This window comes from Amblyomma americanum, chromosome 10 (assembly GCF_052857255.1).
Source record: "Amblyomma americanum isolate KBUSLIRL-KWMA chromosome 10, ASM5285725v1, whole genome shotgun sequence".
NCBI lineage: Eukaryota > Metazoa > Arthropoda > Arachnida > Ixodida > Ixodidae > Amblyomma > Amblyomma americanum.
Window position 1 is genome coordinate 112902894 of NC_135506.1, and position 18228 is coordinate 112921121.

The following is an 18228-nucleotide window of genomic DNA, read 5'->3' on the forward strand; positions in this document are numbered from 1 at the left end:
TCTCGAACTCTCGGCTTGGAGCTACGACGTGCTTTTCCTTTTTGTTAACTGCGTTTAGAAGAATAGCCACCCGATTCTTGGCCGATCCCCCAGTGTGGGTATGTGCCATTTTTTGATAGGCTAACAACAACAACAACTACGCTGTGTCAACAAAGATTTTGCCTGTCCACATTTCTTGTGCGTCTTATTTGCGTCTTTACATTTGGTGGAGGTGCTGCCTGTTCCCACCCTGGAGCTCCAGACCTTACGGATGTACGGACCTGAAGATCTACACCCCTTACCAGCCTCTACCACGATGACTGACACCCAGCCCCAGACTGGCTCCACTGTTCCTGCCGCCGTCTTCAGTTCCGGTCCCGTGCGTCAGCGCGACCCTGCGATCTTCAGCGGCACGGAAGATACCGGCGTCAAAGACTGGCTCGCCTCCTATGAACGCGTAAGCGCCTATAACAAGTAGGACGACAGCGACAAGCAGATAAACGTGATCTTTTATCTCACCGACGTCGCCAACTTGTGGTTTCGCAACCACGAAGCCAATCTTTCTACCTGGGCGGCCCTCAAAACCAGCCTCACAGATGTCTTCGGCAGCCCCGCTGTCCGAAAACTTCGTACCGAACAACGGTTGCGCAGTCGGGCCCTGCAGAGCGGCGAGAATTTCACAAGCTATATCGAGGATGTCGTTGATTTATGCAAGCGTCTGAATCCATCCATGAGCGGCGCGGACAAAATCAAGCACATTCTTAAAGGGATTGAGGACCGCGCATTTCAGATGTTAGTGTCCAAAAATCTTCAAACCATCTCCGACGTCGTTTCTTTGTGTCAGAGCTATGACGAGCTCCGGAAACAGCGTCTTGTCACCCTCCGTACCATTTGCCCGGACGACACCCTTTAGAGCTTGGCTGTCGGCGGTCCTGCTCACCATCAGTCGACCCTTCTTCAGCAGATCCAGCAGTTTATGCGGGAGGAGGTCGACCGCCAACTATCGCTGGTTACCTGCCCACCCGCTCCAACGCCAACGCTGTCGCCTTCCATTCAGCGTGTCATCCAGGAGCAGGTTGCAGAGGTCCTGCCGCCCGCTAATCCACCTCCTGTAGTCACTGCACCACGGACTTATGCTGGTGCTGTCGTCCGGCCACGACCTCAGCCGGTTGTTCCTGCCTATGCGCCACCTTGCACCGTCTTTGCTGACCCGCCGCTCGCTCCTACAGTGCCTCACCCTCACCGGCCTTTGCCTCGCTCCGCTCCACGCCCTCTGAATGCGTGGCACACGCAAGATAACCGCCTGATTTGCTATACTTGCGGCCTCGCTGGTCATGTGGCCCGTTGGTGCCGCACCCGCGGATCCCATTCTCACGACTACGGGCGAGCGCCGACGTACGACGTTCCCGTGCACTCCGCACCTGACTCTTCTCATCTGCCCCAGCATCCCTGTACCTATCGCTTCCAAATCCTACCACCGAACCCCCCGGTCGCCGTCTCCTCGCCGCCGTTCGGTCTCTCCTATGCGCCGCCGGTCGCCACCCCTCCAAGCGGAAAACTAGGCGCCGCAGTTCCGGAGGCAAGAACTGCGCCATCACCGACCATCTCAAGTCCTATTGCCGCTCCTGTGAATATTCTTGGAGTGCTGGTTGAAGGTGTTCCTATTCATGCGCTCATTGACACTGCTGCTGTTATGTCCATCATTAGCCGCAACTTGTGCCGCAAACTAAAAAAATGTGACGACGCCGCTTTCTGAAATTTGCCTTCGGACCGCCAGCACTGACCCCATTCGACCTCTCGCAGCGTGCACCGCTCGCCTCATCATTCAAGGCCTCTCCTACATCATTGACTTCTTCGTTCTTGCCTGCTCCTCTCTCGACATCATCCTCGGTTGGGACTTTCTGTCCGCGCATCACGCAATCATCGACTGTGCATGTGCTCAAATTGATTTGTCGCCGCTGTGCGATACTCTTGTGGACGCCTCCCCTGTGTCGTAGTCTGTGTGTATTCTGTGTCGTAGCAGTATGAACCAACTAGCCCACACAAAGGTCCCCTGCTACTGCTGCGCATATTCTCGCCACTGACGACACCGACGTGCCGGCTTTCTCTTCTGTTCTTGTGCCCCTTACTTGTGCTGCACTCTCTGACGCTACTGTCCTTTTTTCGCCCTCATCCCTTTGTGCGCAGCGCAGATCTCTCATGCTCCCGCATGCTGTGTTCACAATTTCTGGTGGTTGTAGCGCCCTATACGTTGCGAATCCGTTGCCTATCCCGACCACTTTATTTCGGGGAGAATCGCTTGGCACAATTGATGTCATCGATCTCGACGACGCTTCACCTGTTCCGGATGACCCTCCCGCGTATGACATCAATGCCCTCACACCTCCCATCGTCGCAACCGATCAGACCTCACCCGACCGCCTTGCCGATTCCGTCGATGCCGCTCTGCCACCTCTGCAACGCGCCCAGCTTGTCGCCTTGCTTCAGCGCTTCCGCGCGTCCTTGGATTAAGACAACTTGGGTCGTGCAACAGCGGTTCGTCACCATATCGACACTGGAACACATCGACCTTTGCGCCAGCGCCCTTACCGCGTCTCCTCCACTGAGCGCCGCATAATTGATGATCAGGTGAGCGACATGCTACACCGTGGATGGATCCAACCCTCTCACAGCCAGTGGGCTTCTGCCGTTGTACTCGTGAAGAAAAAGGATGGTTTCATTAGATTCTACGTAGACTGCCACCAGCTAAACAAAATTACTCGGAAAGACGTCTACCCCCTGCCACGTATAGACGACGCGTTTGACTGCCTGCAGGGGGCAGAGTACTTTTCTTCGTTAGATCTGCGCTCTGGATACTGGCAGGTGCCGATGGCCGAAGCTGATCGCCCGAAAACTGCTTTCAGCACGCCTGATGGGCTGTATAAATTTAATGTGATGCCCTTCGGTCTCTGCAACGCGCTTGCAACTTTCGAGCGCATTATGGACATCTTACGCGGGCTGAAATGGCAAACATGCCTCTGCTACTTGGACGATGATGTATTCTCCCCGGATTTTCCGTCTCATCTTCTTTGTTTTGAGAGTGTCCTTTAGTGTCTTAGTGACGCTGGCCTGCAGCTTAATTTGAAGAAGTGACACTTTGGCGCCCGACAGCTGACTATCTTAGGCCACGTCGTGTCCAAGAATGGTGTCATCCCGGACCCTGCCAAGCTACGAGCAGTTGTTGATTTCCCGAAGGCCACCTCTCTGAAAGAGCTTAAAAGCTTTATTGGACTTTGCTCGTAATTTCGTCCGTTCGTCAAGAATTTTGCTGCAATTATCGCCCCACTGACACAAATAACTTCTCGCCGGCGGCCACGACTTACCAGCCTGGTCCACTGCATGCGACAAAACTTTTGCAATGCTACGCCATCTTCTCACCTCCTCTCCGATCTTGCAAAATTTCAACCCTTCTGCCCCTACAGAACTCCACACGGACGCCAGCGGCATCGGTGTGGGTGCCGTTATTGCTCAGCGGAAACCTGGCTTCAATGAGTACGTCGTTGCTTATGCAAGCCGTGCACTCACAAAAGCGGAGGCTAACTATTCCGTCACGCAAAAAGAATGTTTGGCAAATATTTGGGCGATCACAAAATTTCGCCCTTACTTATATGGGCGCCCGTTCGCTGTCATCACAGTTCACCATGCCCTTTGCTGGCTGTCGTCATTCAAGAATCCTTCTATCCGCCTCGCTCCTTGGGCTCTCCGATTACAAGACTCCGACATTCATATCATTTACCGCTCCAGACAAACACTCAGATGCTGACGCCCTCTCACGCTCCCTTGTGTCTTCTGAACCCGACCAACCCTCTATTTCCAGCCTCACGCCTTCTTTAAATACCACTGATAAGGCTTCTGAGCAGCGCAAGGATCGTTGGATAGCTTCTATTCTCGACATCTTAGCCAACCGCTCTGCCAGCCTCCCTTCTAGAGCACTCCGTCGTCAAGACCGTCACTTTGTCGTGCGTGACCAGCTGCTGTACCGTCGCAACTACCTACCAGATGGTCGCAAATGGCTGCTCGTGATTCCTCGGCATCTCCGCTCCGCTATTTGTGCCAGTTATCATGACGACCTGCAATGCGCTCATGCCAGTCTGCTGAAAACTTTCACCCGCCTACGTCTTCAATATTATTGGCGAGGCATGTACCTTTCTGTCCGTCAGTACGTCCGCTCTTGCTTCGAATGTCAGCGGCGCAAGGATTCACCACAGCACTCACCGGCTCCTCTGCAACCTTCACCTTATCCGGCCCGCCCTTTCGACCGTGTTGTAATGGACCTTTATGGCCCTCTTCCTAGCACTTCTGCTGGGCACCGTTGGATCACTGTCGCCATAGATCACCTCGCGCGCTATCCGGAAACTTCCCCGCTACCAGCTGCAACGGCCTCCGACGTCGCCGGTTCCATACTTTAAAACATCATTCTTCCCCACGGTGCGCCTCAGGAATTGCTCAGCGACCGAGGTCGCGTCTTCTTGACCGGCGTACTGGAGGCCCTTCTTCGGGAGTGTCACATCGTCCGCCGTAGAACTTCATCTTACCATCCCCAGACGAACGGCATGACCAAGCGCTTTAACCGGACCCTCGGCGACATGATGGCCTAGTACATTTCATTCGATCACTCCAACTGGGACCGCATTCTACCATTCGTTACCTATGCTTACAATTCTGTATTGCAAGCAACTACTGGTTTTTCCCGTATTTTCTTCTCTACGGCCGGGAGCCATCTTCAATTATGGACACCATACTCCCTTACCGCCTAGATTCTTCCGAATTTACAACCGTCTCTCAAGCCGCTGCGCATGCCGAAGAATTCCGTGAACTCGCCCATTCCTTTACTGCTCACGATCAGTACCGTCAGAGAAGTGCCCGCGCCACTTCTACCTGTCTGCCGCCTGCTTACCTTCCTGACTCATTAGTTTGGTTTTTGGTGCCCTCCTGCAGCCCGGGATGGTCGACAAAACTGCTAAGCAAATACCACGGCCCCTATCGCGTAGTTCAGCAGACATCTCCAGTTAAATACGTCGTCTAGCCCCTGACGCCTTCGCCTGATCATTGACGCCGCGGCCGCGAAATCGTCAACTTCGACCGCCTGAAACCCTACTACGACCCCGCTATCATCTCGTGCCCTTAGGCCGCCAGGATGGCGCCTTTTCTCCCCGGGGTTTTGTAAGATATACAATTGGGGTTTTGCTGACCCAGCGGCCTGTGCCGCCGAAGGAGAGAAAGCTGAAGAAGAAGCTGACGCAGATCAGTTTGCGAAGACGAAGCTACGAAGCTGACGCTCTCGAACTCTTTGCTTGGAGCTACGCTGTGTGAACAAAGATTTTGCCTGTCCACATTTCGTGTGGGTCTGATTTGCGTCTTTACATTTATATATATATATATATATATGCGAAGTTAAAAACGCTTCATGTAGCCATAGATTTATTTTGAGTCGACGTTTCGGACAGAGCCTATCTTTCTCAAGACTGCAGTTACAGGGATATTCTTCCTCTTCTTAAGGAGTTGACACTGGCACACATGTACGACTCATGAACAAAAGAAACAAACGGAGGTAAAGAATACTAGAAAAGAAAGAGAGAGAAAGGGAAAAGGGAAACAAATAAAAAAGAAAAAAGAAAGAAAACGCGCTGTCCACCGTAGCCCATCCTCAGCCGCGGGAAGCCGACCCGGGACAAAAAAAAGAAAGAGAAACGAGGAGTGGGAGGGGATAATGGCCACCCCTCAAGGCATCAGAGCGGCAGCGCATAAGGTGCACAGGAACAGACGGTGGCGGGATCGCCCAACACAAAAATTAGAGACGCGTGCACTCGCGTTCCCCGGCCATAAAGAGTAAACAAGTAAACAGAATAAAATGTAGACAGGGCCGGAGCTTCCATCATCTGTAACCACTTCGAGAGCCAGTAGTAGAAAACATTTATTCCAAAAAGGTAGGATAGAGAGGCGAAAATACAGATTTTGGATGGAGTCCTTATTTCAGGACCCCAATGTCCACCGCAGTTGCTCTTTTCTTGGGATATTAGCTTTCGCTGCGTCGCCAAGTCAGAGCTGAGCTGGACAGACTCCCACTGTTCCTCGGAGTGATGTTTGTCTAGTTCGGGGGGCTTGGGACCGGAGCAGCCCCATGTTACATGATATGTTGTTGGGATTCCGCCACACCAGGGGCAGATTCTGTCATATCTGTCGGGGAAGATGATGTGGTAGTGTAGGTTAGTAAAGGTGTTCGTCTGTAGTTGTCGCCATTCCCTCGCCTCTGCCGCCGTTAGCTTACGGTGTGGTGGGGGATAGACTTGTCTTTGTGTTCGGAGAAGGAGGAGGCGCTCGCCGTGCATAGAGGGGAGAGGGGTGAGGTCGGGGAGGTTAGTCGCTCGGTTAGTATATCCTCGAGCTAGACTGTCAGCAGCCTCGTTTCCGTTGAGCCCCTCGTGCCCCGCAGTCCAAGTGATTTGGTACTTGCATGGGGAATTTTGAACTTGTGTAGTCAGAATGGGAGCGACGGAGTGTGGAAGTCTGCCAGAGAGGAAGAGGCGACACGCGGACTGGGATTCAGTAATAATTTTTAACTAATTTCCCATAGCAACGCGGTGCTGGATTGCGAGGGCAATTGCAGCAGTTTCTTCTACTGTGGGAGAGCAGTTTCGTAGGGAGGCGCTGGCGATTTCCATGAAATTGGTGTCCAAGACGACCGCCACCGCGTTTGTTGAATCGGGGTACATGGTTGCGTCGACGTATACAGCCTTTTGTGCCTGTCGATGCGTGCGGCGCAGATAGTCCACTCGCGCCTTTCGTCGTCCCTTTTGTGTGTCCGAGTGCATGTTCTTCGGGAGTGGAGCTACATACACGCGAGTTCGCAGAGTTGAGGGTAGGTCTCGGTTGTCCTGGACGGCGCGTATGTCAGCCGGGGAACCCACTCTTTCCAAGATTGCGCGTCCAGCTTTGGTGGTGAGGAGGCGTTCCTTTTGCGATGCTAGGACGGCTTCTCGAATTTCTTCTATTGTGTTGGTCAGTCCCAGGTCCTCGAGGTGGAAGTTGGCCATGTACATCGGGAGGCCTAACGCATATTTGTAGGCGGCACGGATGATGGCATCTGCTTTGTCTCGCTCATTCCCCAGAAGTGGTAGGAATGGGAGACCGTATGACAGGCGGCTCAAAACTAGAGCCTGTATCAGTCGAAGTGTATCCTCCTCTCTCATGCCCTTTCGGTTGCGGGTGATACGCCGAATCATGCGGGAGATCTGGAGGGCAGTTGTACGGAGACGCTGTAACGTGTGGTTGGCTTTCCTGTCGCTCTGAAGCCAAAGGCCCAGGATGGGGATAAGAGAGACTTCCTTTATTCTCGTGCCTTCGAGGTAAACCTCGATGTCGCCGGGAGATTTGTAGGCATAGCCCAGAATGCGGATAATTTCGGATTTGTCGGGTGCACAGCGGAGGCCGCAATTTGCTGCTTGTCTTTCTACGCAATTGACTGCCTCTTGTAGGGTCTTTTCTTTGTCGGCAAGGGAACCCCAGGTGGACCAGATGGTAATATCATCAGCGTAGATAGTATAGCCGATGCCTTCAATAGCCTTGAGTGCTTTTGCTATGCCGATCATAGCTATATTGAAGAGGAGATGTGTTTAAGAGGAGAGGTGATAGAGCCTTGGGGAGTGCCTTTGTTGGGTGTGTGCTCTGTGCCGGAGCGGACATCTCCCATGCCAATTGTGGCCGTGCGGATGCTGAGAAAGGTTTTGATGTTGTTGAAGGTCTTGGGTCCGCAATCGAGGGCGTTGAGCTCTTTCAAGAAGCCGTCGTGAGAAACGTTGTCAAAAGCGCCTTTCAGATCAAGTGCCATAATTAGGTACTCGCCGCCTCTCGGGATGTTACTAAATCATTAATATTTAATCCCTCTCTTTATTATTATTCTTAAAATTTTAAAATCAAAACACTCATCCCTTTTTTGTTCATGACGAAAAATTCACCGGTGTTGCGCTCCGACGTGCTTTTCCTTTTTGCTACCTGCGTTCAGGTGAATAGCCACCCGATTCTTGGCCGATCCCCCAGTGTGGGTATGTGCCATCTTTTGATAGGCTAACAACAACAACAGCTACTGAGTACTTCTTCCTTGAGAAGGAGGAAAGCGTCTTGCGTAGAAAGACCTTTCCTGAAGCCGATCATAGTGGGTGGAAAGGGGTTGTCCTCTATGTAGTTTTATAGGCGGGTCTGGATAACGCGCTCGTATAATTTGCCCAGGCAAGAGGTGAGGGAGATGGGTCATAATGCTTCCAGGCTTGGTGGTTTGCCTGGTTTTAGGATAGTCACGATTTCGGAGTGTTTCCACTCTGCAGGCAGTTCTCCCGCCTCCCATAGGGTGTCATTTATGTAGGTGGTGAGGACCTCGATCTGCGACTTGCCCAGGTTTCGAATCAGCGGCACCGTGAGCTTAACTAGACACACGTGCACTGTGCATGAAAACACCCAGACACACAATGATAAAACAGCGGAGCTCGTGCCAGTGTCGTGTAGGGGCTAAATGACAATGGCGGGAGCATTAAAGCGACAAAGCTGTACAGAAACAAACGGTGGCGGAATTGTCCAACATATAAAAATTAGAGATGCGTGCACTCGCGTGCCCCGGCCAGAAAGAGTAAACGAATAAACAATAAAATGCAGACAGGACAGGAGACTTCCGTCATCTGGAACCATTTCGGCAGCCCGAGTCAAGACAGAATCAGCGGCGCCGTGAGCTTAAATACACACACGTGCACTGTGCCTGAAAACACCCAGACACACACACAAAAGAAAAACAGTGGCAAAACATCCGAATTCAGGTAAGTGTCATGTGGGAGGTAAATGTGAATGGTGTGAGCCCTTAGTCAAGGGTTCTTCAATTGCACCCCGCTTGGCAAGGTAATCGAAATGGGAAGATAGGGGTGGGCTGGGGTGGGGGATGAAGAAATCTGTGTGAGCTTGAAAAAGATGTCGCTGGCAAGAAACGAGCGTGGTATGTCAAGCTGGCTCTCGTAATGTCAGCAACGGCCCTGCAAGGGTCGGATGGAGGACAATACACCTGGAATCATTAATGCCGTGAGGGATTGTTCCAAATTCGTAAACAAAGTACGACTCGTGTTGCTCTCTTTCCAGGGTGTTGTGGAACCCACCCTGTAGGACGGTTAACTTAATTGCATCAAATGGATGGTTTCGCTCATTAATGAGTTTTGACAAGGGAAGGTTGGGTCGGGATAAGATATGCGCGCGATGGCTATTAAAGCCAATTCGTAGACGGTCGACGGTCTGTCCTATTTACTGCAAACTGCACCCACTACATTCTAGCAGGTATATTACGTTGCAGGAATCACAATTAAAGTTGTCATTAATTTCCTATTTGAAGCTTGAAGCTGTGCTTACTGCACAGCTTGATGTTTGTATGTATTTGCAGACCTGGCATCTACTATTTCCACAGGACCGGCACCCCAAAACCGGCTGGTTATTTGTTTTTGAGTGCATTAGAATATTTTGAATGTTTTTTGGTCATCTGTAGACCGCGTGAGGGGGAGGAGTGAAAATTTTGGTGAGGCGGTCGCTTTGTTCGAGAATGTTGAAATGTTTTTTGAGGATTTTGTTTACGTTAGGCGGGTTAATGGTGAAGGTAAGTACGAGATTTGCCCGGGGATCTGTTTCCTCGTTGTAGCGACGTCCCTCCAGTATTTGCTCTCGGTTGAGTTTAGATGCCTTTTCAATGGCATCGTCGACAATGGCGGGGGAGGGGGGGGGGGGAGAAGTGTATCGTTACTTAATGAGGACTTCTCGCATGCGTTTGGAATTTTTTACGAAGTCTTCGTCTTGGGAACATATTCTTTTAAATCGATGTGGCTGACAGTGTGGGATGCTTGATTTAGAGTGACGAAGATGGCAGCTTCAGAATGTAGGTATTCTTATTGTATATACACCGATGGTAAGTGAGCTTTCGTTTACCGAAATCTCAACATCAAGAGAGTTAATTGTGGTGTTGGAGTACGTGTAAGTGAAAGATATGTTGGGGTGGACGAGGTTGAAGTTTTCAATAAAACGTACGAGTTCTTGCTGTTCTGTTTATTTGTTTACTCTTTATAGCCGGGGCACGCGAGTGCACGCGTCTCTAACTTTTTTGTGTTGGGCGATCCCGCCACCGTCTGTTCCTGTGCACATTACTCGCCGCCGCTCCGTTGCCTTGAGGGGTGCCCATTATCCCCTCTCGCTCCTCGTTTTCTTTTTTTTTTTGTCCCGGGTCGGCTCCCCGCGGCTGCGGGGTGGGCGACGAGGGACAGCGCGTTTATATATATATATATATATATGCAGACAAACCAAATGAATTGAGGGGCTCGTTTGACAAACATATGAAGGAAGCCAACAGTCACCGCAACGAAGGTGCACAGGGGAATCTTTCTCTTTATATTTTTTAATGTGTACTGCCAATAAATTAATTTAAAGCAACTAACTATAAAGCAGCAAAACAAATTAATGCGGATTAGCCCAGCTAATTCAGGATTTACAAAGCGAAAGCGTGATTGAGGTTTCCAATGAGCCATGGAGCCGGTTGTGCGCCTTTCCTTTCGTGAAAATGAATGGTCTTTGCAAAGTTGTCAACGCCAAAGAAATCTATGAACGCCATCGGCTCACATGTTTGTTTGGTTTTTGAGGAAAGAAAATGGCACAGTAACCGTCTCACATATCTCGGCGGACACCCGAACCGCGCTGTAAAGGAAGGGATAAAAGAGGGAGAGAAAGAAGAAATAGCACGGAGTCGGCGGCGGCCACCTGCGTGACGTCACTCGTGCTCCGACATACGCCGGCTCGCGCGAAGCGCGGTGTTGACTAGCGTAGAGAAGCTTTTCGCTTTAAAAACAACCATGCCGCCTTGCCTAAGCGAACCTTGAGAGTGTTCACCAGGGCCACCCTCGTCCATAGTGTCTCGGCTCTGGCAGTCTTGACGCCATAGGTAGCATAAGAGGGTTCTTGCACAGCTTCCGCCCTCGCCGTTAGATGACGTTCTACGTCACACTCGAGGTATTACAGGACGTGCATGGGCGAGGGTGGCGCTGATGAACACTATCAGGGTTCGCTTACACGCAAAACATAAATACCCACGAAAGCGGCAGATTGGACAGCCGTCGCGGTAGCTCAGTTTGTAGAGCACCGGACGCGATATTCGGAGGTCGTGGGTTCGGATCCCACGGGCGTCGTGGTTGTTTTTCCTGCTGCTTTATAAATAATCTTTAAACTAGTTCATTCGCACTAGACATTATATATATATATATATATATATATATATATATATATATATATATATATATATATATATATATATATATATATATATATATATATATATATATATAAACATTCCCCTGTGCGCCTTGGCTTCGGTGACTGTTGGCTCCATTATTAAGTATATATATATATATATATATATATACTTAATAATGGAGCCAACAGTCACCGAAGCCAAGGTGCATAGGGGAATGATTTTTTTATGTGTTGTGCTTATCAGTGGGATTAAAGTACTTAGATTAATAAATTGCTTAAAGAAAACTACTTATAGACCAGCAGAAAAAACAACCATGCCGCCGGTGGGATCCGAACCCACGACCTCCGAATATCGCGTCCGGTGCTCTTACCAACTGAGCTACGGCGACGACTGTCCAATCTGCTGCTCTCGTGGGTATTTATGTCCATTGGGTGTAAGTGAACCTTGAGTGTGTTCACCAGCGCCGCCCTCGACCATAGCGGCGGACGTTGCACGTCCTGTAATACCGCGAGCGTGACGTGGAACGTCATCTAACGGCGAGGGCGGAAACTGTGCGACAGCCCTCTTAAGCTACCTATGGCATCAAGACTGCCAGAACCGAGACCCTCGTTAAGCTATTAGCAGATAAGTTAAAGGAAATGAGGGGCCCGTTTGACAATCCTATTAAGGGAGCCAACAGTCACCGAAGCCAAGGTGCATAGGGGAATGTTTTTTTTATGTGTTGTGCTTATCAGTTGGATATTAAAGTTACATTGACGCCACGTCACGCTCGCTGCATTACCAGACTTGCTACGTCCGCCGCTATGGTCGAGGGTGGCGCTGGTGAGCACACTCAAGGTTCGCTTACACCCAATGGACATAAATACCCACGAGAGCAGCAGATTGGACAGCCGTCGCCGAAGCTCAGTTGGTAAGAGCACCGGACGCGATATTCGGAGGTCGTGGGTTCGGATCCCACCGGCGGCATGGTTGTTTTTTCTGCTGGTCTATAAGTAATTTTCTTTAAGCAATTTATTAATCTAAGTACTTTAATATCCCACTGATAAGCACAACACATAAAAAAAACATTCCCCTATGCACCTCGGTTTCGTTGACTGTTGGCTTCCTTAATAGGTTTGTCAAACGGGCCCCTCATTTCCTTTACCTTTATATATCTTTATATATATATATATATATATATATATATATATATATATATATATATATATATATATATATATATATATATATATATGTCGCTGCATGCCTTGCTCTGTGCGTAATGTTGCCGCTTCACGACGTCACCCCATTTTTCTTGACATCGCTGAAATTGTTGTGCACCATCCGCACTCACACACACCGCCATATTTTCTCGTAATGGGACTAGTAATGCTTTTGCATTAAGCTGGCAATGAAGGACTTCTACATTACAACGTCCATGAAGTTGCGATACTCCGCAGAATCAGGTGATGCTTAAATGCTGGCGTGTTTCCACCTCAGTTCCAACAATACTTCGTCAGATATGCTTTGCTTATTGAATACATTGCGCTAATTGCAATTGAAGATCAAGAACTCCCACCGGTCTATGTAGCCACAGGGTAACGACGCGCAGCTGTAGCTTGTCATATACAGCGCACCCAGCTGCTCCGAATTAGTTCCGGTGATTGAGCGGACTTACATTGAGCACTTTGCAAAACTCCCATTTTTTTTAACTAATAGCACTACACATTAACGGACGAGGCGGGTTTTAATCAGCATTTTACGTTGTTTTCTAATTAAAATAAACGAAAAGCGCTTTAATGATTTTTATAGACAATACAATGTGGCACTTGTATGCTTGAGAGAGAAAATGCGAACGCCTTTCTCTTTCCTCTCTTTCTTTCTCAGGTTTTCATTTTGTTTCACTTCTTGTTATTTGTAGTTTAGTTATTTTCTATTTTATTTTATTTTTGTTACATTTTATTCTTTAGTTTTTATACTAAGACAACTCACGTAATACATCGTTTTCATAGAATCAGTCACACGAAACCTGCTTCAATCACGGAATTTATTTTTATCAATTGAATTTAATTAATTACAATTCATCAACCAAACTCTTTTCATTTCAAGATGTACTCTTGCACTACTAAAAACTTTTGGACATTTATCTCCGCAGAACCCCATGATCCCGTGGACAAAACTTGCGGACAGTTTTTGCTGGCACGACATAACCATATATTGCTTTCAGATTAATAATTAGCGGGAGCAGATGGAACTGAATGGGCCGTTGTTACTGGTGGACACAGAAACGCACCAGGTGAAAAATTCAAGGAGACACTTTAGAGGACCTACGTGCGGTAATGCGAAAGCATTTGTGCTTGTATTTTGGCGCCGTCTACTGGGTCAGCGTCATTCATTGCATGGGGGTTTTCAGCGGGTGCTGCATAGTGGCACTACGACACGCCAAGGAAGAAATAAATATACCGGAAACGTACGGTTGTGCTCAGTTAATTAAGACATCTGTAATTTATATGATTATCATTATCTATTTACGCATCTGAGACAGCTCTGCATTCACTATAAGGGCCTTCATTCTGCTTTTAATGCAGAAAGCTGGGCTAGTGGCAGTGTTCTCTGTTTTTTAGCGCTACTTCTGCGTCCTCTCAAATTATTCTGCAGCATAGCTGACCCCCGTCTAGATGCATGTGTGTGCTCCTGTGACGGATCTCACCGGAGAACACTCGGAACGGAAGAATCGACTTAACACACCCTACATCAAACAAACGCTAGCACACAGAACTAACAAAACTCACACAAAACTCAAACACTATAAATACACACGACCTGGGCACACTGCTACCAGCGTCTACTACCAGCGTTCTACTATTTGGGGTCGGCGTTCGTGTTCACGGTTGGTTCGGTGTGGCTGCAGCGTTGTACGGAACCCGCAGCCGGCGTCCAGATTGCGTTCGACGTGCTTGAGATGACGTCGCTGGCGGCGTCCTTGGCTGCGTCTTACAAGCTTTTACGAATTGGAAAAACAGCGCAATCAAAGACGAGACACAAGAGAAGCACAAAACTTCAGTGAAATCACTTGAAGTGCATGTGAATATAGCAGAAGAAGGTAGAGCAAATGCAAAGCGAAGCTCTATGCCACACGCAATATCCTCTAAGGCCTTCGCGTTGTCAGCAGGGGACTGAACGAGGGATTCATTGTTGGCAGCCGGTAGAATCCCTTGCTGCGCCTCATGAAATTAAACAAAGATCGTTTATTTCCTGATTGTGAAGGGAAATTATAATGACTTGTATTATACTCCTCCTTTGTACGGGCGGCAGTGCGCTTAAATGTTGCTGCAATATACTTATAATACAACCAATTTTTTGGCATTGATTGATGAGAAGTTTCTTCCAAGCTGCTCTCCGTCGTCTATATGGACGTGTGCACTCAGCATTCCGCCAATTGTTCCCGATTGCAACCTTGGTTTCCTTAACGAAAAATTCAGGCTTTTGCCTTGCATGGTCCAGTACTGAACATAGATATGCAGCCTTGCTTTCGGCACTTATCTGAGCGCGAGTGTCTGAAGTGAATTGGATGGCTGATTTTAGTGTGTCTTTAAAACAACTGTAATTTATTAACGTGCGCTGATGTCGCTCAGGAAGAGTTAATTTACACGCAAACTTGAAACTAATTGGTAGATGATCACTGTCCACTGTTTGTTGCACAGTCAACAGGCGCCCAAGACATAACAGAGGCTCCTTGGGAAGAAAAAGAAATCCAAGGCAGAGCGGCATTGATTCCGAACAAACGTTGGCCATCCGGAATTGTTGCAGATCAAGTTGTTGGGAAGAGGTCATATGGAGAAAGTTACAGGCGGGAGTTTTTCCGAACCCACTCGCACTAAGCAGATGGCATCCGGCGATCCAAGACCCCAGGTGTAAACAGTGTAATGAAATAGCAGACATGATCCACATGGTGTGGACATGCCCTAGCCACAACGAACCAGACAGGAATATAGAGTCCTGGGAGGCTTTAATGGCCAGCCAGAAAGAAGAACAAAAAGAAGTCATCCGTCTGGCCCTGGACACCGCTGAATCCCAAGGGATCCCAGCCTGCAGAAAGGGGAGGAAGATGACGGCGGTCAAGACTCGTCTTTTTCGCCCTCTGATTCCTTGACGGGTGCAAATAAAGTTATTTCATCATCATGTCAGAAGCCCAATCAAATAGTCTACAAGCAAAGCTGTGTGTTTTAAACCCCCACGTCACATGGTGCGAATTGAAGTCTCCAAGTAATAGAACCTGAGATCGGCTACTAGACATGAGTGAGTCAAGGGGCCGAGTGTCATGCACACAAGACGGGAAATATGCATTATACCGTAAAGGGCTGTTGACCTGGGACATTGAGGTCAACCGCAAAGTTTTCACATTCATTGTCCGCATATTGGAAAGAAATGCATGCCCTATGGCAAAACTTTGTAGATATGAGCACTAACAACTCTCCCCCTCGTGATGACCGGTCAAGCCGGAACGGGCGGTAATCCTTGAGATGATAATTGAAATTTGTAGTTAGCCATGTTTCCAGTAAAGCTGCTAAATCTGGCAGAAGCTGATTGCATAGGCAATTTAAATTTGTTGAAGCTGAGAATATAGATCGACAATTCCACTGGAGTACACTTAAGAACCCTATCTTGGCGGGAGAGCCGCAGCCGCGACTGCCTTTTCTAGAATCCTGGTCTTAGCATTTTGACTTGCGTTACTTTTCTTTGTCTTTGACTGGGGGCAAGATGGACCTGCAATATTCAGAGGAGACCCACTTCGTTTCTGGGCGCGAAGATCAGACTCCATATCCATACAGTCCATAGAGGATGCGTCCATAACGCTGTGCGAAGGAAAGGCCTGAAAGGTGTTTTTTTGCTCACATTGTTTTTGGCCCTGTGGAGCGGAATCGATTACTGCAGAAGGAGGAGTAGCTTCTGAAGCCAAAGAAGGCAATAGCGGAGCAGTGGAAACCTGCAGAAGATTGGTCACCTGAGCAGCTATGACCTGCGAAATGCACGTGGATACGGTTTCCATAATGCAATCCATTGCATTTACCACAGCTGTCTCAACTGCCGCTGTAAAAGCCTGGGACCAACTAGAATACGTTATGGCTGGGCATTTGGCGGCCACACTAGAGTAGCCTGAGGCTCTCTCCTTGACTGCGGCAAAAGCCTCTCTCCGCGTGCATCTGCGCTTGTCTATAAGCTCAAGCACCTGAACTTCTTCTGCTCGTGCAGGACAGTCAGGCGAATCAGCAGGGTGAGCACCACTACACAAACAACATTTCTCTTCCTGTTCAGGACATTCCTCTCTGCCATGACGTTCCCCACAGGCACAGCAACGTAAGGTTGATTGGCAGGCTTTGCCGCTTTGGCCAAATCGCCAGCAGTTTTGACACTGAAGGGGCCGAGAGTTAAAGGCATCTAGTCGAAAAATAAATGGCCACACCTTAATCTCTGACAGGCAAGATATTCCTGCAAATGTGGCAATGACCGACTCCGTAGGAATTTTTACTCCATCAACCATCCTGCTGCATCGATGGACAGCAATCACTTTCGCAGGCGAGATGTTCTCAAGCGTTTCCACAGGGCTAAATCGAGAGTCGACTCCTCGGACCAAGCCCTTGGAACATGCTAGATGAGGCGGAATGTACGCGCTCACTGGGTGGTTGGCGAAGGTCGTACACTTTAGGAGGTCTTCAATGCAGTCTTTATACGATCACCTGCACAAAATACCACCTCTGCCGAAGTTGTGTACATCCGTAATGCGCATGAAGTGCTTGGATGTGGATTCAAGAGCCACCTGGACTGCCTACGGGTTGTTCAGTCGGATAGCGCCTCCATCGGAAGGCACTAAAGCGACCGGAATGCTCGAAACTCCACTGCGGAAAAAGAAATCAGTTGGGAGCTGGTGTTGAGGAAGAGATGCCGACCAAAGGGAAAACCCCTAGCCAGGAGAAGAAGTAGACATTAAGCTCTCGTTCGCGCCCAATCACCCCAGAACAGGAGCAAGCAGGCACAGACAAAAAGAAGAAATTTAGCAAGCTAGCGCAACGCCGCCAGGTACTTAGTCGCTACCCCGCAGCATGGGTTGCTGGGCACGTCACTCTCGGGAGAACAGGAAAAGGCAACGCGCGTTCGAGCAGGGGCACGTGCATGGGCTCTGTCCCACGTGGCGTTAGTCCACGTAAGCCTTGTCGTCATCCTCTCTTTCTTCTGTTCTCCATCAACCATCTCTCTCCACCTCACCGAATGCTTCATCTTCATCTTCTTTAGTCTTCGGTTAATCCACGTCATCCTTATCGGCAACCTCTTCGTCTTCTTCACACCTCTTTCTTTCATAATTTTATTTTAGACTCCCTATTATATGCGACAGCTTCCCAGACCTGTTTGGGATGGTGCGGACCTGCAGGCGAATGGTAGGCTCGCATTACGCAGCCTGGTGTTTTCTGGCTTGAGCATACTGCGATTATCGTTGGGCCCTGTTTCCATGCAATTTGCTTAAGTTTAAATTTCTTCTGAACGTGGGTTTAGAGAGAAATATGTGGTGTATCGGAGAACTACGCCGCTTGGCGTCTGTAACGTTGCGCGCGTTTAGCACACTGGATGGGCAGCGCGCCCACCGTTCCAACCAGGCAGGTGGCAGTTAATGATCGATCGCGAGAGGTTAGCCACCCAATTAACGCTGCGGCCCATTCCTGTCGTCCCGCGTGTCTGCCACAACGTTAGCCCCACTTCATGCAGCCGACAGTTCTCTTTCCCCACCGCCACGTACCTCAAAACGCCGTAACCACTGAGCCAGCGCGACGGCTCAGTGGTTACGGCGCTCGGATACTGATCCGGACTTCCCGGGTTCGAACCCGACCGCGGCGGCAGCGTTTCGATGGAGGCGAAAGGCTAAGGCGCCCGGGTGCTGTGCGACGTCAGTGCAAGTTAAAGTCCCCAGGTGGTCGAAA

The 18228-nt window shown here is 49.3% G+C and overlaps 1 pseudogene; it reads left to right on the forward strand.

Moving 5' to 3' along the window:
- The first annotated feature begins 295 nt into the window (after positions 1-295).
- LOC144108639 (procathepsin L-like) overlaps positions 296-18228 on the forward strand; it is a 92090-nt pseudogene continuing 74157 nt past the window's right edge.